This window comes from Tupaia chinensis, unplaced genomic scaffold (genome assembly GCF_000334495.1).
Source record: "Tupaia chinensis unplaced genomic scaffold, TupChi_1.0 Scaffold150006_1, whole genome shotgun sequence".
Classification (NCBI taxonomy): Eukaryota; Metazoa; Chordata; class Mammalia; order Scandentia; family Tupaiidae; genus Tupaia; species Tupaia belangeri.
In genome coordinates this window covers 1,904,332-1,930,852 of record NW_006209847.1, presented here as the reverse complement: position 1 = coordinate 1,930,852, position 26,521 = coordinate 1,904,332, and the positions used below count along the sequence as shown (strand labels likewise).

At 35.3% G+C, this 26,521-nt stretch overlaps 1 protein-coding gene across 3 annotated transcripts in view; it reads left to right on the top strand.

Annotated features, from left to right (window-relative positions):
- The window catches only part of SLC16A7 (solute carrier family 16 member 7), a 220,444-nt gene that overhangs the window by 59,224 nt on the left and 134,699 nt on the right, over positions 1-26,521 (top strand). For 2 of the 3 annotated variants that reach the window (XM_014585586.2, XM_014585584.2), the window contains exons 1-2: positions 20,795-20,864; positions 24,735-24,831. The gene's annotated coding sequence lies outside the window, so the exon portion shown is untranslated. Of the gene's footprint in view, positions 1-20,794; positions 20,865-24,734; positions 24,832-26,521 lie in introns of those variants that run through there. The other variant, XM_014585585.2, reaches the window with a different exon arrangement.

Here is a 26,521-nt window from a genome sequence, read left to right as displayed (position 1 = left end):
ACAACCTAATATTTCCATTTAGCCCTTGGGAAGTATCATGGTTCATGCTGTCCATTAGAAATTATTATATAAACTTGTCTCATCATTCAGTCCATTGGAAACTCACATTGTGTGCCATCAAAAAAACTGTTCTACATAGAGGTGGTTGGGATAGTAAATATAAAGAAATCTGGTGTGTGGTGGTAAGGAGCTTGAATTAGTGTGTGTGTATTTGTGTGCACATCCATTTCAATGTGGAGAGGTAGAGTGGGGAGCTTAAGCAAATAAAATACTGTAATACAAGGCAGAATATAGGGACCACAAAAAGAGAATCTGAAAGTTTGTTTCCCCTGAGAAGAGAGAGGTCTTGTTTTGAGGGAAAAAATGTCATTTGTAAGGTACACTGCTCAAGGGGACACAGAGCACAAAGGCCAGTGAGAAAAGGGTCAAAGTGATTTACTTCTTGTTGGAATACTGATTAGGAATGAAACAGATTAAACCTAAATGCTCACATTTGATATGATTTCACTTTTATCTGCATTTAGCAAGTGTGATTTTAAATTTTGAATTTTAAGTGATGGGAGAGAAAGGGAAACCATAGTTTTCAATCCTGATTTTCTCTAACCCTGTCTGGGTTTCTCAACTTTAGCACTACAGATATCTTGGACTGGATAATTCTCTTTGTGGGGGATGTTTATCACCATCCCTCCACTCAGCACTGGGACTAGGGTTGGGCAAGGGAATCAGCAAAGGCACAACATTTAAGGAGGCATGAATTCTCAGGATCCTGTAATCCTGTGCTTGCACAACCCTGAGAATAAGTGCCTCCTTAAATTTTGAGCTCTAGGCACCTTCCTTGCCTCATCCCAGTTCTGGCACTGCCTGTATCCCCTAGAAGTCAGTAGCAACCTCCCAGTCCTGCCAACCACAGTTGTCTCCTACAGTTGCCAAATATCTACTGAGGGACAGAATCAACCACCGGGTAAGACCCACTGCAGTGTAACTGGAATAACAGCATATTTCTTTTCTTTTTCTTTCTTTCTTTCTTTTTTTTTTTTTAATTCTCCTAAAATGCCAGAAGTGGCTGCCAGCAGTGTGACCTTTCTATGTACTCAAAGAAGTAACTAAATACAGGGAGTACTTTGGGCTGTGTAAGTTAAGTGTCTTAGACACACTTGGGGAGTTGGTTTGAAGAGAGAGCTGTAGGAAGAAGCTATTGTGAATTAATAGGCCGATGGATGGCATTGGCATTAGGAGAGACAAAGGTTGTATGAAAACTATCTGCAGGTGAGGAATCCTTTCTATGGTTAATAACATACTTGAATTCTAGACTTTAGCTGTGCCAGAAAACTAATTTTTGATGTCCATCCTAAGGTGGCTATAACAAGACGTTGAAGTACATTTTTCTGGTCCTTGTAAAACAATAGGACCTTGACATTTGATACATTGTGGTTGAATATGGAAGATTTAATGCTAAATGAAGCAAGCCTGACTGTGACAGACAGCGATTACATGTCCCCGCTTGATAAATACCAAATGTCTGCACACTATAGCAGAAACCGAAGGATTAGAGGGTATAATAGCAGGGGGAGCAATTATAGATACTAGAGACCATACGAGAGGGAGGGGAAATAGGGGGTGAGAGGGAGGGATTGGGGAAAAAACAAACAAAACATTTAACAGACAGGAAAATGAAAAGTTACCTGATGATAATGTATATGGTTGTCTTTAACTTGACTACTAGGCACTGTATTCATGCTGGGATAAACCATGTTGTGTGCTGTAAAGATGATTAAATATAAATTAAAAAACAAACAAAACGTGATACCAAAGTTTACTTTGGAAGAATACACAGCTTGTAATAGTTAATATATGCTTTAAAAATAATAAAAAATGCTCAAAAGATCTACAATGGGCTTGCACTTTCTTTTTCCAAACTTTGGCAGTCTTGGTTAATACTGTGTTGTGCTATGTGCTATTTATACTTATTCATATAAACCCTAGCCTACCTTCCTTTATTCTGTTTTCTGGGGCTTTTAGGAAAGTTGTGACACTTAGGGAATGGCAGTTGGTACAGTGGAGCTGCCAAGAGGATAACAGATATATCAGACACTGGTGGACTATTAATCATATCAGTTAGAGAAAGCCCAGAAAGCTGCATGGTATTGTATGCTGTCTGTGGGTTAAATATGAGTGATAGCATTACTTAAGGTTCAAGAATAGAATTTAGTTAGTCCCCAACATGCTAGAAGTCTGACTCAGTGATGTGTCAGCCAGCCTTTTCTATATTTCTTGTGTCACTTTCTACAAAAGTTGCACATAGTAATAACAATTTAAACTGTTCAGTTAAATAGCTCACCAACTTCTGCCAGGCAGTGTTCTATTTGCACTTGATGCTCAGTAACCCATAGTGGTGGTTAACAACATTATCTCTATTTTATGGAGATGGAAACTATACCTAGCCGGATTCATTAATTTGCCCACAGTCATGTGCTTAGGATCACTTGATTTCATATCTGCCAGCTCTGGAGTCCATGTTTTTCAATATCACGTCAAGGTTGCCTGAATATGTCCTTGTAGATTGTGCAGGGCACCTCCAGAGGGTGTCACCATGCACCCTGTGCACAATACGAGCATCCTGCTATACTGGTAGGTTCACAATCAGTGTCGTGTGAATTAAACTGGTTTTAAGTGCTTTTTGTGTTATTTAAGAAAACATTATTCAGGCTCAGCTCCTATGGTGCAGTGGTAACACAGGTGCCCTGCAAGACTGAGAGCCTGATGACTGACCACAGGTTCAGATCCATGGGTAATCTTGAAAACATATCAGATGCAGGGAGTGGCCAGGATCCGGAGGCACTGAAGGCTGGGGAAAAGATTCCAACCAATAAGACCCTGTTGTCCTCTCTCGCTCACTCTCAATCTCTCTTGTGCCTATGGGTGCACTCTTTTATAAAAAATATTGTTCAGTGACGCTTGTCAGAGAACCCTGGCAATGCAGTGGGGAGGAGAGATCGGGCTGAACTCTGAATACAGCATGGTCAAGTGGGAATTTATAAGTGTAGTCAAGGAGCAGGTTGGGGGTCAGTGAATGGAAAATGATTAAGAGGATCACCAGCGATAAGGTGAATTTTGACTGAATCAACCTAACATAATTTTTGCTGAAAACAGGCCAGGGTGATCAGACATGTCCTGAGAGAGAGTGGAGGAAGAGGACCCTGATCATACATCAATGGTGTCCGAGGTCAAGGGTACAGGGGTCTTACAAAATTGATTTAGCAAGGGCTTTTGCTAAACTGAATTTTACAGTGAAGTGCACAGATGGGCTAGGAGAAGGTTTAGGAGTCTGGCAAAAGTTTGGTCAAACACAGGATTTTTCTCAATTATTAATATCTTATTCTGAACGCTATACAGTATGTAATGGGATAGGGAGCAGTGATTTCTTTATTTTCCCTTTCTGCAGGGACATGCCTAGATGTAAATTATGTGGGGGAAAGGATAGAATTTAACTGAAAGATTGCTCCTTGCCTATTGTGTTTTCTAGTGCTGCTGATTCACTTAGGAGAATGAAACTACCCCTTTAGAAATACTCCTTCAGCTAGTCTTAGTGAAAATTGTATAATGCCACCAGAGTTCCTTTTGTGATGCCTGAGGCTAGAATATTCTCTCACCATTATTTATTATTGTCATGGAACCATTAGCTTTTGCCATTAGAAACGATACTTATATGGAAGGTGTTAGAGCTGGATGTATGTGCTCCAAATTCTCATTACATGCTGCTGACCTCTCCCTATAAATCTTAGCTTGGAGTTATCCACTTTCTACTTGTTGGCCCTAATTGGAAAGTTCTCTGCTATATCCAGGTACAAAATGTACTATCAGAGCTTGAATTTCTGCCCCTTATTAACATTGCCTTTGTGACTTATTTCCTCAATTCTCTTTCCATTGGAAATCCAGCTGAAACAAATTCCCCCGTTTCATATACATAGCGAACTTTTGGTAGAACACATTACAAATCATTGCAATGCAATAATTGAGAGCACAGTGTAATATTTTTGCTATTAGAGAATATTAAAATGTCCTTTACTAATTAATTACAGACCCACTATTTTTTTCACTCAGTAATCTAGAAACATTCATGAATTTTTCAGTAGTTTGAAACTTATTTTGAAACTGTTTGAAAATTTAAATATCAGGCAAATACTAATAAATTCCATGAAAGGTTTGCAAGGGTTGTGTTATAATTTCCTAAAATCCTACCTATACTTCATATAAATTACATTTTGGCAAGACTCTTGTGTAATGCAGAGTTGGTAGTGGGAATATTTCCAACTTATCTGACCATTGGGAAAAAAATATTTCCTTGAGAGAACTCTGGATTTCTCAGTAATGTCCTAAGTTCATTTTGATGAATTTTCCAGTGGGCTGGGAACATATTTCTTTGAAGAGGAAGGAAAGCTGTATACTGTATTTAGAGACTCTTAAATACTCATGCATTCCAGTCCTAGGTCCTTAACTCATATTAATGATAACATGTTAGAAATCATTATTACTATTGCAGCATTATTCAAAATTTCTAAGATGTGGAACCAAACCGAATGTCCATGAACAAATGAATGGATTGAAAAAGTATGCCACATCTACTCTATGGAATACTACTCAGCCATGAAAAACAGCAAGATCTTGGCATTAATAGAAAGTGGATGAATATGGAAGATTTACTGCTGAGTGAAGCAACCCAAGCTATGAAAGAGATACATTGTGTGTCTCCACTAAATATTTAGCAACTGTCTGCACTAGATGGGGAAAACTGAAATATTAGATAATACAGAGGGATGGAAGAGGGTGCAAGAAGGAGGAGAGTGTGAGGAAATAAATTAAGAAGAAAAATAAAGAGGCAAGGAATTTATGGGACACAGAAATAGATTGTTGTCTATGGATGATAACATGTATAGTATCCTCAACTGGACTGGTGTAAGGTGTATTCATGTTGAGTAAATTTACTGTACAAGCTAAATTATCTTGGCCCAGCCTTGACTATATATGCACTGCTAAGATGGAAGGCTGAGGTTCAATATTCAGTCCAACCTAACTGCTGGGCTGTGTTCACTTGTAATCCTACCAGTTCAGGATGCCTCCCCAATAGGACTTGAGACAGGAAGATTGTGACAGAAGACCTTGTCTTTTTTTAAAGAATTATTTCATTTAACTCTATTTATTTATTTAAATTTGACCAGAAAGGGACAGAGCAAGAGAGAGCAGGAAAGCGAGAGAAGGAAAGCGAGAAAGCAGGATGCTAGGTTCAGGACTTGAGCCATGGTCAGCCATGTGGTAGTCCAGCGCCCTTAACCACCACTCCACCTGTTGGCCCCTGCAAGACTCTGTCTTAATAAGCAACTCAGAACAAAATGGATTACTCAATTGGCTAAGATTAACTAATTAACTAAATTAAGCTTGAGCTTCATGAGCTCATGATAGAAAATGGTTGTAATTAAGATTTACATATAATTAGACTATTTCTGAGAAATTAAACAAGAATGTTTTCTTCTTTCCTTATTTGAATTTACTTTTCCCAGCATTAATGTCAAGTAACAACGAAAGAGGAAAAAAAATATATATGTAGAAAATTCTCATTATTGGAAATGGAAGCCAAATTGTCACCTTTTTTCTTTTTTTCTAATATGTGGAATAAAAGTTTTCTGGGACTTTTCTTATTAAGTTATTCTATAGAAGGTTCAGTTCATATGCTTCTTTTAAATTTGGTGACAAATATATTTACAAGGTAGGAATTTATTATTAGATATTGCTTCTTGAAGAATTTTAAGAGTGGAGGTGAATCCTGCTGGAGAGACATTAGGTTGTACATATATTATGAATCTGATTAAATGAGTTTAAGATCAGAGATTCCAGCACTAAAAACATCCTGACTTAAAATGAGTGGGACGCATCCCCAATAAACACATTTTGGATTAAAAAAAAATCATAGATTCTGCCTTTATGTAGGTGTTTTTTTTTGGGGGGGAGAGGTTTTTGCCATAGGGTGCGTGCACTCGCCAGACAGACAGAGACAGACAGAACGTGAGAAATCACCCCCTAGGGGGGATGGTCACGCTGCAATCCCGTCTCCTTCATTTTCCTCTCAGGATCTTGGATACGCACGCACATGCACCTAGCACGAGTTTTAAGTCACCGGGTCCGGGATACGAACCACGGTTGACTACATGGGAGTCCAGCGACATAGCTATTACACTCACTGCTGGTCCCGCCTTTATATAGTTTTATGCAGAGCTAGACACACTGTTATTAATTCAAATGCTAATCTTTTAGAACCTAGATGACTTACTATTCAAGTACTCTGCAGATTATGAGAAAATAATTTCTGATTATATGTAACTAGAATTTTTTTTCTATTTTTAGTGTAGGCCTATACAAGTCAAATACTGTTAGCTCTGCATATTTCTTTAAACAAAAAATGGAGACCATACTAATGCTTAAGAATATCAGTTTCCACTATCTGAATATTACAAAGAAACTATTACCAAGTCATACCATTCAATTGTAAATCATTTCCAACTCTAGATTAGTAAAAAGGTTATCTTTGTTCAACCTCTGATTGTGCTTAGTAAAAGAAATAGTTTCTAATTTACTCTTTTTGGGTGTATAGTGAAAGACAAAGAAATAAATGTGTCACAAATATTTAACTTTTCAAAAAATACAGAAATTTAAGATACCACAAACTGCTATTTTTGAATTTGTAATATCTTGCATACTTGCCTTGGACTCAAAGGAAACTTAACAGAATGAATTTGGGGACTAAAGAAAGATTTTTTCCTAAATATTTTAAATACAGGAATCTGACATTAAAGAGACTTATGATTTCCACCTTTTTATCTCTTGTGGCCTCCTGCTTTTTTATTTTCCTCTTTCTCTTTTTTTCTTCTTTCTGTTATACTTTTCACCTATAAATAGAAACGTATACTGTTATCTTGGTCATTGACCTTTTTTCTATATGTTGCCATTAGTTTTCAATCTTGCGTTTCTTGTTTTATAGGACCTACAATTATAGAAAAAGGAATAACAAAAAAATCAAGCTTTAGCAATACTCTTTTCTGTTGTATTTCAGCTATTTAATCTTTTTTCCCAAAAAAGTATAATTCATATTGTGTCATGAAAGTGCAAGGCTAAAATATACCATATATTTTTTAATGACTTATGAGATCTTACAATTTTCAGGAATGAAGAAACTTGGATATTTAGAGCTCACTGAAGTTTTCAAATTCACAGAGCTCATTAGTGATTGACCCAAGGAAAGATCTGACTCTTAGTGTCTTAAATATTCTGCAAGTCTTAAATCTCTGAGAAGTTGAACAGTTCCCAAATATTGTTTTCAGTCCATCAAGTATAATTTCAAAGTTGCTTCCATGAAAATAAACTAAAAAAAGTTTTTATAGGTTTCTATTAAAGGGAGCTAAAATCTCTGTAGCTCTGTAGGTCTATAATTAACACAGGAAGCAGTACTTACAAGTTTTATGAACATCAGATTATAAGAAGAGTGTAGGTGTTTTTATGTGTCCTGATGGCTTATTGCATATTTCTGTATATTTCTATTAACATTTAAATTGCATTATACCTTGGTACAGAATAGTTCATTCTCATTGTAGTGTCAAATATTGACTTATTTTCTTTAATTAAAAAAATTTTTTTGGAGAGGTTTTTACTGTGGGGCACATGTGTTCACCAGAAAGATAGAAAGAAACAGAGAGACAGAAAATGAGAAATTACCCCCTGGGGTGGATGGCCATGCCACAATCCCTTCTCCTCCATTATCCTCTCGGGATCTTGGGCATGCACGCACACACACCTGGTGTAGGTTTAAGCCACCAGGTCCAGGACTCGAACGATGGTTGACTACATGAAAGTCCAATGACATAGCCATTGTGCCAACTGCTGGTCCCTCACATATTGATTTAGTAGCTTCCAATCTTACTCAGTTTTTAACCTGCCATTGGGAAGTACCAACTCAATAATAAATATATGAGCAAATTTTATAATCTTTTTGGCCGATGGATCTTGACCTTGAGTAATACTTTAAAAATACGTTGATTCTACTTTCAAAGATTCTTAACATTTCCAATCCTTGGATCAGGAGTTGAGAGCTTTTTTCATAGCATTTTGTAATTGACCATCCTTCTTTTGTTTTATCATTCTTTATTCTGGAAATAATGTTTTAGCTTGTTTTATCAATTCTTATTTGATAGAAAACAGTGAATTGGCTTGCTTCTTATTGTTCTCCTTAATGTTCTAATGAATATTACTATTTATAAGCAATAAAGCAAACACAAATGCAATCTCAAACTATACATGAAACTATTTGTGACAGTAAAAAGCATTCAAACCATGCTGTGTAACCAAAATAACTAAAAGGAAAATAAAATACTAAAAACCTACTCTTTCTCTGTACACAAACATTCTTTATTCTTTCTTTCTTTTTCTTTTTTTGAGAGGGGGATGGCCATGCCACAATCCCTTCTCCTCCATTTTCCTCTCGGGATTTTGGGCATGCATGCACACATACCCAGCATGAGTTTAAGCCACGAGGTCTGGGACTAAAACTATGGTCGACTACATGGGAGTCCTGCATCATAGCCATTACACCAACTGCTGGTCCCTCTATACACAAACATTCTTTCTGACACCAGATGTGTGAGAGTTTTGCCACACCAACCAATTCTCAAAGTTTGGGTAGACACTAACTAGGTATTCTATAATTTAACTAAATTCTGACACTAATGACCCAGAGTTAGTGCAGACCACACAGGTGGAGGACTTGGCTCCACTGGACAGCCTTCACTTAAGATGCCAATTGCAAGAAGTGTTTCCCAGATTACCCACAACTTCTTTCCCACTTGTCTACAAATTGAAGATTTCTGGGACTCCTTTAAGTTTGATAATTTATTAGAACAGCTCACAGAACTCAGGGGAACACATTTATGATGTTTACCAGTTTATTTTAAAGGATACAACTCAGGAATAGACAAATGGAAGAGATGTAGAAGGCAAGGTTTGTGAGGGGCATCTATGCCCTCTCTCTCTAGGTGTATCATCTTCCCAGTACTTGGAGCAACATCAGCCATGGAACCTCAGCCAAGTGACAAATTTAAATGACTGCAGGGTAAAGAATGTTGCTAGAAACAAAGGAGGCATTTGATTTACACAATTTATAAGTAAATTAGTAGGGGATTCATGATGTAGGGATGGAAAAGGGAATGATCCCTTTCCTGTTCTTTGTAAAGAGTCATGACTGACACCTTTAAGACATTAACAGAAAAAAAGCATAATTAATTAATTTGATCATTGTTTCCCATGACATGGGAGTCTTCAGATTAAAGACCTAAAGATATGGAAGAAACTAATTTATGCTTTGGCTTGTTGAAATGGGGACAATCATGTTGAAATGGAGTTGGACAAAAAGAGAATGAGATAATGAAAATAGAATCTAATGGAATTCTAGTGAAGACTATTTGGATTCTTTGATTTCTTTGGGGTAGCATTTCTTCCTTCTAGATATGAGGAAGAACTTTCTTCCAGAAGGGTCTTAATTTCTTCATGACTTGCAGCTACACAGAAAAATAAGAGAATATTAGAGTATATTTTTATTTTCTGTGACCTACCTTGGTGAAAAGAAATTCTAATTTTTGTGACTTGTCTCATGGGAGAATGAGTCACAAAGGCAGGAGAAGCTTACAGAGAAACTTTGTAAGGCCCTTGGGTTGTTTCCTGAGCTCCAATAGTGATTTCATCTTATGTTTTCAAGATTTGTATTTTTTGAGTCATTTTATTAATTACAACTTAATTTTAGTGAATTTCTCTGTTTTCTCATTTGAAAGGAAATTTTACGTTAACTTAAAATCTTTGTACTATGATATTAAAAAAATAATTTTAGTTTTCCAAACATTTGGATTGTTCTTTTGCTTACTGCAAGAAATTAAATGACTAAGATTCAAAACAAACAAACAAACAAATAACAACAACAACAAGAAACTAGTGTTTACTTTTCCTGAAATAGTCTTGGATAATTGTCCTTCCAAGTAACAGGAGGATCTATGTCACCATTGACTAATAAACTATTTATCATGCCAACTGTTTGCAGTTGTGTAGTAACTTTTTCAAGATTTTTTTTTTTAACCATTTGATTGGCAGATATAATGAAAGTTGTTGGCAGCCTCTATGAAAAACAAGTGTTGCCATATATTAGCAGCTGAAAATACCCATCTTTCATCCTGGCAACCTGACGAAAATCCGATATTCTATGTCTCTTCCAAAATACAAGAAAAATAAAATAAATAAATAAATACTATTTTGGTGCTTAGCCAAATTTCCTTTAGTAATTTTTAAACTAATGTTGCATAGGCTTTTTGAGAATTACATGTTTGAAAAATGACTTCTATGAGCAAATTGAGAAGCTAAAAAGGTTTCTGTTGACCAAAACATGGAGGGCAACATTTGCACAGACATCTTTTTAAAAGCTATGTGTCAGGTCAGTCCATGAACTGGTGGTTAAGGGAGCTGGACTCCATGTGACTCGCTGAGAAGTTGGAGTCCTGGACCTAGTGACTTAGAAAATCACACTGAATGCATGTGGGTGTGTGCCCCAAATATTGAAGGGAGTAAGAGATGGAGAAGGGATTGTGGCATATCCATTACCTATAGGGAGTGCTGTCTCCTATCCTTCCCCCTCTTTTTTTTTCCTCCTTCCCTTTTGGTGACCAAACATGTCCTCTGGAAAAATTAAAAGAAAAAAATCAGCTATATTTATATTACTTAGAACGGTCTTGGACAGAGCGAGTATCTCCTATCTGAAAGTTTGGGACCAGACGTATTTCAGGTTTTAGCCTTTTTTAGATTTTGGAATATTTGTATAAATACAATGATATATCTCAGGAATGAAACTCAAGATGAAACATGAAATTCATTTATATTTTATATGTACCTTATCTGCACGGCCTGAAGTTAATTTTATTCAACATGTTTAATAATTTTGTATATGAAACAAAGTGGGTATATAGTAAACCATCAAAAAATGAAGGTGTTACTATCTTAGCTACCTGTGTGGATAATCAGTGGTTGTTTGGCATTCCCATCATTCTTGACTCTGAATTTATCTGTTATAGATAAGTAACCATTTTTGTACAGTGGTGGAGCATGGAATTTTTTGCTTGTGACTTCATGCAGTTCTCAAAAGGTTTCACATTTTGGAACATTTTGCACTTCTGGGTTTGGATGCTCAACTTGTATAACCTCTTTAAATGTCACCTTCTCTATAAATTAGAGATATATAGTTGCCAGTATACAATGTTGTGAGAACTGGATAAAATAGCATATGCAGAGTATTTATGCAAATCTCTATCTTATTCTCACCTCTCTCATCATAAAAGCCTTCCCCGATCTCATTAGCTAAAGACATCTTTTCTCCCACCCCTTATTCATTTGGTCCTTCTTATTTACCTCATACAAAGTAATCTTTTTTTTTTTTTTTGAAGAGATTTTTGCTGTAGGGCACGTGCGCTCACAAGACAGACAGAGAGAGACAGAAGGACAGAAAGCAAGAAATAACCTCCCAGGTGGGATGGCCACACCTCAATCCCTTCTCCTCCATTCTCTTCTTGGGATCTTGGGCACGCACACACAGGTGCCCGGCATGAGTTTAAGCCACCGGGTCCAGGACACGAACTGCGGTCGACTACATGGGAGTCCAGTGACATAACCACTACGCCAATCGCTGGTCCCATACAAAATAATCTTAATTTCTCTGAGTACACCCTAGAGACATTGTGAATCACTTGCTGCCAAATGCATTTTTTAAATGAATTATTTTTTTATTTACATTTGATTAGTGAACATTTTTACAGTATATGATATGGATTCTCAAAACATAAGTGCATTGTATGTCAAGCAAGTAAAAGGTACTACTGGACATAGTAACTTTTCATTCTGTGTCTGTCAAATTTTTAAAAATTTTTTCCCCTGAGTTTTTCCCTACCTCTCCTGACCCTCTACCCTCTCTGATACAGTCTCAGGTATCTACATTTGCTGTCTCTGCTATTATATCTTCTAATCTTTCAGTTGCTGCTATGAAGTAGTATATATTGAGTAGGAGCATACAAAGTCTTTCTTCATAGTCCAGTTTGCTTCACTTAGTGTTAAATCTTCTATATTTATCCATTTTATATTAAATGGCAGGATCTCTTGCTTTTTATGGCTAAGTAGTATTCCATAGTGTTTATGTGCCACATTTTTCAATCCAGTCATCCATTCTTGATCACTTAGGTTCATTCCATGTCTTAGCAATTGTGAATAATGTTGAATAATCATGCAACATGCAAGTGTCTTACCAACTTAGTGTTTTCCTATCCTTAGGGTAAATACCCAGGTGTAGATTACTGGATAGGAGTTCTATTGTTCTCAATAGCCTAAAATGTATTCTTATACACAGTAGATGTTCATTTAATTAATTACCCCAGACCATTTGTTAAAACCTGCTTTACTTTTGATGGGGATACTGTGTTGAACAATGAGTAATTACATGATTACTATAATCATGTAATAGTCCCCAGGGCTTATTATTATATATGCATCAGTATAGAAGCAAAATGTTAGGTATTATAAGTAATCTGGAGATGATTTAAGGAATTCAGTAGGATGTGCACAGGTTATATGGTAGTACTGTGCCATTTTATATAAGGAACTTGAGTATCTTCAAAGTTTGGTATCCATGAGGGGTCCTGGGACCAATGTTCTGCAGGAACTAAGGGATGACTATACAGAGTAAGGAAAGCGTTTGCATTTAAAGCATTATCGTGCCAACTGCTTTGAACTTAAACACAATATAAATTAAGCTCGTTCATACACATTTCATACTGGAAACAAACTTCGTGAACTGAACTGATGTTCTAACAAGAGTTTCTACATGAGTTTATTTGCTATTGGAGCATTTCTTGTATAAATGCATTATAATTGGTTCTGGTGCTTTATACTGATTCTCAGGTTTGGATGCCCTTCATGTCCTTTTATCCCACTGATTCTTTTTTATTCCTTAAAAATTGCCCTAACCATCCCTTTTTGTAGAATTCTGTCCTTGTTTTTCATTCACCACAGACTCATTAGATATCCCTTATCTATATTTTCATAAAATCATGTACATATTTATTTCACTTACCATATTTTTCATAAATATCTCTTTGTAGATTTGCACTTCCTAACTATAGTGTGAGCTTTTTTTAACACTAGAGGCCTTATATTTATCTTTGTTTCTCTGTAATGTAATACAATGCTTGGTATATAATGGTGCTGAGAAAACGTCCTTTGAATGAATGGATGAATAAACATTAAGAATTAACATTGAGCCTGATTTTTCATGCAGTAGATAGGGTCTCAAGGAAGATATCTTCCAGAAGGGAAGACACAATTCAGGTCAGTTGTTTTTCCCCTGTAATCGTGATAGGAGTTATTTAATATAAAGACAATGATAAAATGAAAGCTGATTGAGGAAAATAATGCAATCTAGAACAGAGAATTGAAGTAAATTAAGACTGTGGTTATGGAGATCAGTTGAGATAGATTCTATAATGGTTGTAGAAAATTTAGAAATTTTGTACAGAGTAAAAATACCCTGGGATTTAATTGAAAGTAACTTGTTGAAAAGATATAATTGGGAAAATAGGCATGAAGTGTGTTGGAAAATTCATTTTAAAGCTATAAATTATTGATGGGTTACCACTGCCAGCATATTCTCAAAATAGATGCCTACTATTAATTTTTAAAAGCCCTTGGATAATTTGGATTAATATTATTCACTTAAAAGCCATATGAAATATTAATAAATAATATTACCTACTCTACCTAGATGCTGCTCTCGCCATAATCTGTGCTGTACTTTTATATTATCTTTAATACTTACTGTGATTATTCATGTTTTACAGATGAGGCAACAGAGGATTAGAAAGTTTAATCCTCTTGCCTTTGATCACAAAACTGTAAAATACCAGATCTGGCATCACATCTATTTCATTTAAATTGAAAGTATGTGTTTACATACGTTGTACTATGACCCAAAGGGTCTCAAAACAGCTATTAATTTTTAGCACAGGTTTCAAGTGACAAACCTAAATGTATATGAATTAAGTTCTCTCTTCCATGACATCCATTCACTCATCAAGCAGTAACTGACTCTCTGGGCACTGTGCTAGGTATTGCATATGCCATACATCCAGGTGCCCTTGTGGAATTTATAGTGGAAGAGACAGATATTGACAATATAAACAACTGAATAATAACAATTTTTGTGAATGCAATGAAGAGAAATGTAATGCTTTTTTTTTTTTTAACTAGATCACACAGTAGGGTTCACATGTACTTAGTGCCCCTTGGGCGAGTTTAGTTAGATTTTACAATATAGCCCACTGTAATCTAAGATGCTTAAAATAGTATTAGAGGAGTGCTGCTACCCCAGTGAACTCATGCTTAAAAATCTACAAACATTGGTCTTCCAACAGACTTTTCAGAGAGAAGAGGGGATTTTGCTGAATTATCTGGTATTTCGAGGAAAATTGTGGTGTTACACCTAAGCCGCTCTTGAGAACTTACCAAATGTCACATCTGCATTTCAGTCTTGTAGGATAACTTTGGAGACATCTCAACAATGACCTATAGTTAGTTCATAGAAAGGCATAAATAGCTCAGAAGATTACTGTTATTATCTGCACTATAGAGAACAGTGTCTGTCCTCCTGCTACTCTGAATGCATGGGAGATTTTGAGCTAAAGACATGCATGGATATTTGATGAGTTTGAATATTTGACTGCATATAATGATATTTGGCATAAAATCTAAACTTAGTAAAATTATTTAATTTAGGACTTAACGCTAGATAGTCAAAAATAAAATCTTTTTTTTTAGAGAGGTTTTCGCTATAGGGCACGTGCACTCGCCAGACAGACAGAGAGAGACATAGAGACAGAAAGCGAGGAATCACCCCCCCAGAGGGGATGGTCACGCTGCAATCCTTCTCCTCCATTCTCCTCTCGGGATCTTGGGCACGCACGCACACTCGCCCGGCATGAGTTTTAAGCCACAGGGTCCGGGACGCGAACCACAGTCGACTACATGGGAGTCCAGTGACATAGCCATTACGCTAACTGCTGGTTCCAAAAGTTATAAAATCTTAAATTTCAGTTTTGATACTTACTTTAGAATTGTATCATATCATAAATAACTGGTATGCATTTAAGGAATTTATAGAAATTGCAGAAAATCAAAGTAAAAATCAAAGCTTATTATTTTCTCAATAACAAGTGTGTGTTTCAGCATGACTTCTCTTTTTTCTTATCCTTTTTCAAAATTTCTTTATGGACAGGTGGAAAACTGGTCATTTCCTGACAGTTGGAGATATTTTTGTAATTATCTGCATATCTGAAAGGCTTAAGACTATTTCTTAGACGTCAAAAAATGGTTGAAATGCTTCTCATGAAGTAAGTGAAAATATCTGTGAAAAATAAAAGTTAAACAAGAAATCCAATATCATAATTGAAGCTTGCTATCATTTACCGACTCTAGATATTGTGAGCCTTCCATATTATCACCCTTTCTTATTCGGTTAGTACTTCTCATTTTCTTCTACCTTATGTTTTTCTTGTGGAACACTCTCATAGAGGAGGAACTCTTAAATTGAATCTTGGGAAATAAATGAGAACTTGCTTGGCAGAAAATTGAGGAAGAGGATTCTGTTGACAACTATGATGACAGTTAAGACATAAAGATATGAAATAGCATGGAATGAGCTGGAAACTGAAATCAGTACCATGTTGTTAGAGGACACAGTGCAAGAAAAGATATGATATTAAAAGAGAAGAACAAAGTATAATGGATTAAGCTCAAGATGACAAAATCATCAAAAATTAACAAATTACACTAGGTGAGGGTCTATTTGGTGACTCAAAGGAGTTTATCTTCACTATAGGGGCAGGAGAAAGGAATAGCAGACAATAGAGATATGGAATGTGATTGTGCAAAGAAGACATTATGAGAGTCCATGTCTGATCAGATGGCTTTCATTTTATCTGTAAGAAGCCAGGTCAACTCAGTGGTGTCCAAGGATAACTATGATACCTGGAGGAGAGGGGAAGGTGTTAGATCTATAGTGAAGAGGGATGGAAGATACCAAGAGGTGGGTGAAAAGTCTACTGGAAAAGCCTTGGCAGTCTTGCTAAAATTTAAATATGTAAATGTGGCATCAGTCTATACAGTTTTTCCTCTGCTTTGACTCAAAATTATAATTGTAGGGTCCAATTTGTGTTTAAAATTTAGGTTCCTGCTAGACACAAAGGATTGAACTGGTGACTGATAATAGGTGATACCAAGATTTATTAAGTACATACAATGTGCTAGAAATTGTGTTTAGTACATCATTATGTTGACACATTTATACCCTTTTCTATGAGTATAAATATTATTCTTATTTTTAAAACACTTTGAGGATCCTATAATTTTTCTAAGACCCTTTTACTAATAAATAGTAGAACTGGCATTCAAACAACAGTGCACTAAGCAGGAAATAAATTGAGGTTGGAAAGGGCTAATAGTTTGAGAAAAGATGTAAATGTCAAGGAACTGGAAAACTTCAAGGAGTTTCCTCTTGGTTGGAACCATCTTCTTCCATTAATTGACCAAAATGACGAACACAAAGGGGAAGAGAAGAGACTTCCAATACATGTTCTCTAAGTCTTTTAGAAAGCATGAAGTGATTTCTTTGGCAACATACATAATCATCTACAAGAAAGGTAAGATTGTAGACATCAAGGGAATGGGTTCTGTTTATAAAGGAATGCCCCACAGATGTTACTATGGCAGAACTGGAAGTCTATAGTGTTACCCAGCATGCTTTGGGACCATTATAAACAAACACGTTAAGGGCAAGATTCTTGCCAAGAGAATTAATGAGCATATTGAGCATACTAAAGCATTCTAAGAGCAGAGATGGAGTCCTAAAGTGTGTGAAGGAAAATGACCAGAAAAATAAGAAAGCCAAAGAGAAAGGTACCTGGGTTCAACTGAAGCACCAGTCCATTCCACCCAAAGAAGCACACTTTGTGAGAACCAATGGAAAGCAGTCTGAGCTTCTAGAACGTATTTCCTTTGAATTCATGGCATAATAAAAATAAACTAAACTATGGCCTATAAAAATGTTTTTCTTAATTGAGTAGGACTGTGGTGTTCCTTCCCTCAGAGCAAATTTTAATTGGGCTCTAATTTTATTCAAATTTAGTGTTTTTTAGCTGAAAGATGTTAGGTGACTTAATATGAATTAAAAAAAAAGAATAATAAAAAGTCCAAAAATAAAAGAAAAACTTCAAGGAGATAACAGAACTGGTGGAAATAAAAAAATTTAAAGAGTACATGGAAGATAGTAAACTGTAATTGGAAAGCTGAATATCATTGTTTAGGACTACAGTGGTAGAGACATTCAGAGTGGCCATGAAATTGGTTATTGAAATGAAAATGGAAATACAGGTCATTCATTTTATGGCTAGGATATTGAGTGTAGTATATGGGTGTTGATCTTCAATATGTTGGGATTTTGGAATGAGAAGGAATCGATTTTGCAGGAATATCAATAAAACTGATAAGTCTTCTCAGTATTCCGGTGATTCAGCTTGATGAAGTGAATCTAAAGGCAAAGATATATTTGCATAAAGGTGAAAAAGTAATGATATAAAGACAGAGAGTAGAAGTAGGATTATATGGAGCCTCTTTGCTGGACCTAAATGTATGGAAAAACAATGTAAGTCAAGCTTTCAAGGAGAAAATGTGGAAACAATGCAAGCTTGTCCTGGTTAAGAATAAAAATATTGTTTCAAAAAAAATAAAAGATCTAGCGCATACAATGAGAAATGGTGAGGGCAGCAAGAGGTGCTGCAAGATAGAAAGTATGAATCGAAGGGGGGAAAGTACATACCTGTATGGGTCAGAGACTGAGTAAGAGGATTAATGATTAAAGGGAACAGTTTATTTGGGGCTTGAGAGTGATAAAGTTAGGAGACAGTCAATGGAATTAAATGACTTCAGATTTGTAAACAGGACATTAATGTCTTTAATGTTTTGCTATTTTTATTCCAAATACTGCCATGACCTCACTGCAACCACATTATTGTTTGATCTAACTGAGGGAGACATTTTCTGAAGTTCAGCGGGTTTTGGGGCTGATACATTACCTTATTGGTCAGTTCAATGTAAGATTAGGATAAATTTAACTGGACATATACCACTGATTTGTGGCTTTGCTTAATAGTACGTTAAGAAATTTTAAATTATGTAAGAACATATTTCATAGATATTTTATAAAATTTCAAAGTGTTATACTGTATTAGTTTAGTATTTCTTCATTTATAAGGACAGATTCCTTCATAATGATACTAATTTCCTTTGCTGGGTTTTGAAACAACATAGTTTATCCGAGCATGTTGATAGCTGTGACATAAAGACAGTTAAATTGGATATATAGATTTACTTGTTCCACAATATAGGAAAAAGAATGTATGACTTATATAAGATAAAGGAAATACACTATTATAAGTGGATTTTTAAATAAAATTTAACAATAATTGGGACCAGCAGTGTTTTTAGACAACCCAGATTCCAACCATCAATCTATAGCTGATGTATACATCTGATATCTTTTAATGAAAGATATTTTATCCAACTATATGGTATTATGGAAAAGGTAAGATCAAGGTTAGAAAATTGGCTCTATCCTTGAATAAAGATCTGTAACCTTGGGAACCTGGCTTTTCCAAACCTGTTTTTTTCCTTCTATAAAATGTGGATGCTGACATTATCAAAGAGTTATTGACAGGATTGGAGCAGCCAATTTGACTAACCAAGGTTATATTTATACTGACCAAAATCATTCTCTTAGCAGTTCTAACCAACCAGCTGTCATTCAGGTTCTAGAAATTACATTAGGAAGTTGAAACTTATCTTTAAACTAGGTCTCTTGGGGCTAGCAGATGGTGGTGTGATGACATTGCTGGATTTCCACATGGCTGACAGTGGTTTGAATCCTGGACCTGGAGGCTTGAAACTCATGCCAGGAGGCTTAAAACTCATGCCAGGCATGTGTGTGTGTGTGCATTCCCAAAATCCTGAGAGGACACTGGAGGAGAAGGGAATGCCACTTAGTCATCCCCCCTGGGGGGTGATCCTCATTTTCTATTTCTCTGTCTCTCTCTGTCTCTCCGATGAGCACATGTGCCCTATAGAAAAAAAAAAAATCTCTCTAAAAACAAAAAACAAAAACAAAACTAGGTTTCCCACTGGGTTCAATTTTTCATGTTTATACAGCAATCTGTGCTTTGACAATTCAATAATAGCAATGCTTTGTTCCCCCAGAGATAACTGTTGAGTAACTACACTATACCTGCCAAGGCCATCTAGAAATCTGTTGGCCAAACCAAAATCAGTCAGCAGAAGGGTCACGGATTCCAGGAATAGTTCTGTTTTAATATCCCTGTGGTGTTCAAGGTCAGCTGGGAGCTACCAATGAGAAGTGTGGACTCCATGCAAATCCAGCAGTGGATTTCAGAGCTCAGCAGCCTGATCCCTTCAATTACACTTTCCCTCCTGAGAGATCTTGGAGCCACTTTCTTAAGAGCACCACATCATATTTGTCCATATTAGTCTTGTGTAAAACAATGTTGCTAAAGGTTCTGGTGTGCATAATGCTTCATAGAATAAAATATAAATGCAAATGTGGGGCCTAGCAGGTGTTATAGTGGTTAAGGCACTGGACTCCCACAATCCTGACCACAGTTTGAGTTCTGGATCATGTGCGTGTGTGCGCAAAAATCCCATGAGGAGAATGGAGGACAAGGGATTGCAGTGTGGCCATCCCTTAATATAAACCAGCATCACTTAACCTTGATGCTGGTTTATATTAAGATAATTATAAAACAAGTTGTTTTTAAAAATATGTTAAAGTCTTTGTAAAACTCTCCTGGATTTGGACCTTCCTCACAACCCCTTTCACCTCGGTCATAGTAAATGGTAAACTGAGCATGGGACTATTTCAACAAGACAAGCCCATTGAAGTATGCTACTGCAGTGTATTTTGGCTGTGTTTCTCTTCGTGGTTAAATTTCAATACAACACTGAACAAATTTTATTTGTTTTCAATATGTATCTATTTTCTTTCACCCTTGCCTTCTTCACTGAACAGAAGGACAGGTTCTATAACAAAGATGCGTGAACAAGATTAGTACATTCAGTACTTTTGCTGAAGTTTGGGGATTAAAACCTTCTGTGGTAGTGTTTTCTCAATTTATTTTCATTCTGAAATGGTGTAACTAATTTCCCTAGGTTCTACTCCCGTAATGGTATTGCACTTGGTTAGAGATTTTAGCTTATACTAACTATAAAGAGTGCAGTAGAAAATCTTGAAGTTAGCCAGGAAAATGGCTATATTGTGTAGCTGTAAATAATGTCTCTGTATTTGTATTTAACAAGGCTGTCTCCTGTGACTTTCCAAGATCACCTTTGGTGGTTGGATTTGTTTTTGGATATTTAAGAGTATGACGTGGTGTCTCATGCCTGTCATTTAACAGCAAAAGGAATGTTATTCTTCAGCTCTGTCCTAGTGCCCTCACATTTTTCAACCTTGGGCTAGTCAGCCACTTATCAGCTGATGTGATTTCACATTTTTCCCTGATCATTAATCACTCACTCTAAGTTCTCCTTATATAGTGTTTGCCAATTTCCTACACATGCACACACACACATACACGCAAGAAAAACAAGTTTTCTGGGCTTGTGAGGAAAAGAAAGGAGAAAAGAAGGTAATAGTGGGTTCTAAGTTATTTGGGTTGTATTACTAATGCTAACTACTCTCATAAAGTATGTAATTACGGCTAAAGTTTTCTCTTAAGCCCTGATGAACACTAAAAATTTCCAAGCATGATTGGATGATGCTAAATTAAAGGGAGAAACTGTGTCTTCCAATAGAGTAGATTATTTGATATTTTATCTACAAATTTGAGTGTGAATTTCAATAATATTAATTATTCCTCTTATTTTCAGAGGACTTTTGTGTAGTCAAATATATAAAAAATTGCTACTTCAGCTGACATAGTTTTTCATTTTTATTATCTTGTAGATAATGACTAACGAGGTGTAAACAGAAATAATATGTTCATGTTTCTTCTACATCACAGATTTTTACTTCTTTTAAGAAACACCTTTGTAATAATATATTTTAGTTATGTCTTGATTAAAATTTACTCATGAATAAGAAAAGATTATGAAACCTGAGTAATATATTTTGGTTGTAACTGACAATTTTAAGTCCATTCATTATGATAAACCTGACATAGAACTTTATGACACTACTGAGTATTAAAATAGTAATATTAAAATAGCGGCTGGCTATTCCTTTTTTTTTTAAAGAATTATTTTATTTAACTTTATTTATTTATTTTAATTTGACCAGGGAGAGACAGAGAGAGAGAAAGAGAGAGAGAGAAAGCAAGCCGCCAGGTCCGGGACTCAAACTGCGGTTGGCCATGTGGGAGTTCAGCGTCCTTAACCACCACAGCCATTAAGATCACCTAAATAATGGGTCTGAAATTATGTAATTAAAATTATCATATTTTTCCTGTCCTGATAATTGGATAAGAGATTAGACATTACTACAGCATTTTAGAGACCTGTTTGTGTCCTCCCCCAATTTGTGTTGCTTTTCAGTGTAGTGAACCAAACAATTTCTCTTAGCTTATGAATTCTCAAAAACAGTACAATATAGCATATGCTTTTGCTTTTGGTTTATGTTAAGAGAATTATAAAACAAGTTGTTTTGAAAATAAGTATATGTCTTTGTAAAACTCTCCTGTGTTTAGACATGCATGTTTCAGAAGGTCAGATACTAACATTTGTACAAGGTGAAAGTTAACTCATAAGCTCAAAAGACATGCCAAAACAAATAGAATGCATTTTATTTCATTTTAACTGCCTCTTCTTTTCAAAAATTTGTATTTGGTACATATGATCATGTAACGGTCATATTGCTCTTTACTTTTTTACGTATCTGCCTACAACTACATACCTTTTAAGGTCTTAATCTGTTAATTTTTTAAAAAATTTAAGACAACCTTTAAAGAAAATGGGGAAACTTTTGCTGCTCTATTTTTCTGTAATAACATACCGCAAATTAAAATTAACTCATATTCTAATGTACAGTAAAACCAGAGAATTTCTAAACTCACATTGTTAAAATAAGTTTATTCTTGAGTAAAATCAAGAAAAGAAAACAAAACTTTCTCATATCATCATTCTCCAGTTTTAGTAGTATTTTATTTCATACAAGAGTTAAAATATGGGGACTGGCAACTGGTATGGTGGTTAAAGTGCTGGACTTCTGGATGGTCAACAATGGTTCGAGTCTAGACCTGGTGGCTTTTTTTCTCATTTTCCCTCTCCTTCTGTCTGTCTCTCTGATTAAATTGAATAATAATAATAAATAAAATAGATAATTCTTTTTATAAAAAAGACAACATAAGGGAGATGCTGCCTTTTAGGTATGGTGCAAGGAATGTAATTAACAGACAAAAGTGGATTATAACAAATACAAATATGACATCATATAATAAATAAAATATATTTATATGTTCTAAATATTCAGTGACTATGAAAATATTAACACTTCATAAAAATGATTAACTTTATATATTTTTTATCAATTACAAAAATTATTGGTCATCAGTGAAGCAGCTAAGAAAGTTAGTCATAAGATGTTATATCCTGGGAACCAGCAGTTAGTGTAATGGCTATGTCACTGGACTCCCACGTAGTCGACCGGGGTTCGCGTCCCAGACCCAGTGGCTTAAAACTTATGCCGGGCATGTGTGCGTGCATGCTCAAGATCCTGAGAGGAGAATGGAGGATGGAGGAGAAGGGATTGCGGCATGACCATCCCCCCTGGGGGGTGATTTCTCGCTTTCTGTCTTTATGTCTCTCTCTGTCTGTCTGGCGAGCGCACATGCCCTATAGCGAAAACCTCTCCAGAAAAAAAGATGTTATATCCTTAAAAATTCTTTTGCTTTACCTTATGACTATTACTTGGTTTGGCATAATAATACCAGTAATTTTGTGAAATGTATTTTAATATCACACTAAACTCAAATGAGTTTAATGACTGCAACAAGGTGGTTTTTTGCATGTAGAACTGACATATTTTTGTGTGACTTTCACTAATTTGAGACAATTATATGTAAATAGTTTGCTTATTATAGTCTTGGAACTTACACAGTAAACAGATTGATTGTCAGTCTAAAATTCCTTCCATTTTAGACTACAGTGTCAAGGTTCTCCAGTCAAATAAGGTAACATTCTGAGTGCTCTCTGCATGACCTCATGTTACCTCTGTTCTCTACTCTTTGTTATTGTTTAGGTGACATATATTTGAATAAACTTTGCACTTGGCTATTCTACTATGAAATAACCTGATTCTTCTGATTATATTTAAAAGTTGAGGTTATTGATCTAAAAAAAGAAACAATAGGATTTGTGTACTTAAATAAGTCTCTTATTTTTTAAGTGGGAAATCAACAAGGATATAATATTTATTCATTTATATAAAATAATAGTTTTTCACTAGCTTTAGCAGGAACTATTAGTAATGACAGTAGCAGTAGTATTGCATTTCCAAGCACAGTGCTAGGTATTTTACAAATTACGTAAGTTAACAGTCACATTTTGAGGAAAATAATACTATATCATTTTGCCCGAGATAAAAGAATTGGGCAGAGAAATCAAACACTTGATTCACAGTTTACATAATGAAAGAACACACAAAAATTGATGGTCAGACTTTGATCATGGTTTTGTAATGTTTCTGATGTATTTTTAGACCTTAGACGTCTTATTGCAATGCTGCTTAAATTTTTGAAATTAGATAGATTAAGTACATGAAACTGAACTGGTGAAATATAATTTTATGACTTTTGACTTTAAAAAAATACTGATTTTCTTCTGTATTTCATTTTTCCAGATTTAAAGATTTTTGTCTTCTTTACCTTCTATATGAACAGAATCCTAACCTGTTTCCTGGCTTTAAGTCTTAAGCAAATTTCTCTTCACATTTTAAAATTTTGATTTATTAAAGCTAAAACTGCTTTTCTTAAAATTAAGAAAAAAATTAAAAATACCTATTAATTACCAGAGTAAGCTATATAGACTCAACTAGGTGCTATTTTTAAGTATATTCTATTCACTGAGTTTCATCCCTAAAGTCAGACATGTGTTCACAGCTGAACTTGCTATTGAAAGTATGTAGATTAATTAAGATATTTTATGAATCAATAAAATGTTGGGGGGAAAAAAGGAATGGAAAGCAACCGTAGATACCAGAGATAGTGTGGGAGGAGGGTGGGAAATAGCAGAGGGTGAGAAATAGGGAAATATATATATGAAACAAATGGAAAATTATTTGTTGATAACATGTATGATTAAGCCAGTTTTCCTGTGTGTTCTGGATGGAAAATCACATTTTGTATGCTGTGATGATGTTCAGTGTATGAATGTAAAATAAATTAATTAAAAAATAAAGTTATATGCTATTAATATGAAGTCTTTTAGGTATGGAGTTGTATAACTTTTTTTTTTAACATGCATCTCAATATTTAGATGGTTAGTTTATTTTTCTGTTCTTCTAGGAGTCCATTTTACGATGTGATGCTTTCCTGTGAAACCTTAGACAAGATCTTGGATATTAGAAGACTCTAGGACTCTTTATGCCAATAGAGCTGCTTTGTAAGTACCCTCTGCATGTAATAACATTTTCTTCTGTCTAGTTATGCTGTTTGTGGAGATGACAGATCTAAACATGAATGGCAATACTGGCTTAGTTTGTGTTTCAATCATTTTCTAAAATAGAACAAATTTTAAAGTTGGCACTTTTAGCTTCAGGTCTTACCATAACTCTGTGTACTGTTCAATATGGTCAAGAAATTCAACTTCAGTTTCTCTGTATATAAAGTGAAGCTAAATATAAACTTTCTTCATCAAAAAGATTATAAAGGTAATAGCAAATTGTACACTTTCAGCAATAATAAAAACATGTTATTATTGTTACCATAAATGTTGGCTTTAAAATAGAAAAAGTCATAGATAGATATTTTACTTATCTTCATTATGGGCATACTTTAAAAAAAACTTTATTTTGAATAAAAATGATCATATTAGGATTTCTGGATTCCTATTTTATTAGTACAGAGCTTTATTACTCAGTTTCCACACACATGATTCAATGTAATTTATCACTACAATACTGGTCTAAAGCATATCAGGGATTATAACCCCCACTGTAGAGTTAAAAACTGAAGCTCTTGGTCTAGTCTTGAGTAATACTATGCTACTAGTAAGAGAGAAAATTTGAAATCAGACATTCTGTTAACAAATCCATGCTCTTTTCAGAAACTGCATGCAGTTGGTCAAACTTTCCTTTTTCTATTTGTGTTTGAACTGTTTTTTCATATATGTAATTATTTATTTTATTTATTCATTCATTCATTTTTTTTTTTAATTTGACCAGAGAGAGACAGGGTGACAGTGAGAGAGAGAGGAAGTAAGAAAGCAAGCCACCAGATTCAGGACTTGAACCCTGGTAGGCCATGTGGGAGTGTCCAGTGCCTTAACCACCACACCACCTGCTGGTCACCATTGAACCGTTTAATCAATAGTGTGATAGATTCACAAAACTATATCACCCATTTGAGATGACCAATGTTATTGTTCAATTGCATCCTGCACTCTGTCTTCTACCTCAAGTTAATGAACAAATCTTGGTATATACATGTGGTAGGCAGAAAAGTGGACCTTTGCCTCCTGAAACCCACAGTCTATGGACATATTTTGTGACATAGCAAGAGAGGGATTAAAGTTACAGATAGAATTAAGGTTGCTTAATCAGATGATTTAGAAATGATTGTCAATTATGTTTATGGTCCCAGGGTAATCACTAGAATCCAAATAAATGAAAAAGAAATAGCAGCATGTTAGGGCCTCAGCCTGACTTTGATGATTTGATGACGTTGGAATACAGTCACAAGCCAAAGAATGCTGATAGTTTTTAAAGGCTACAGAAAGCAAAGAAAGAGATTCCTCTGGTTTCTTGTCAACACACTGATTTTAGCCCAGTGAAATCTACTTCACCTGTCTTATCTACAGAATCGTAAGACAGTAAATCTGTGTAATTTTAAGTCATTATATTTGTGGTTGTTACAACACAATAAAATCTTATCCCACACATACTATAAGATTATGGTAATCCTGAGAGAACAGATAATGTTTATGACAGGGAGTCATTGGGTCAGCCATAGAGGTATTTGCTCCTTGATTTCATATTTGTTGTGTAATAATAATATATGATTGTTGAGCTAGGTTGTAAGATATATGGTTCTTTTTAATACATGGTTTAGTAAGAGAACTGGTTTATCCCTGC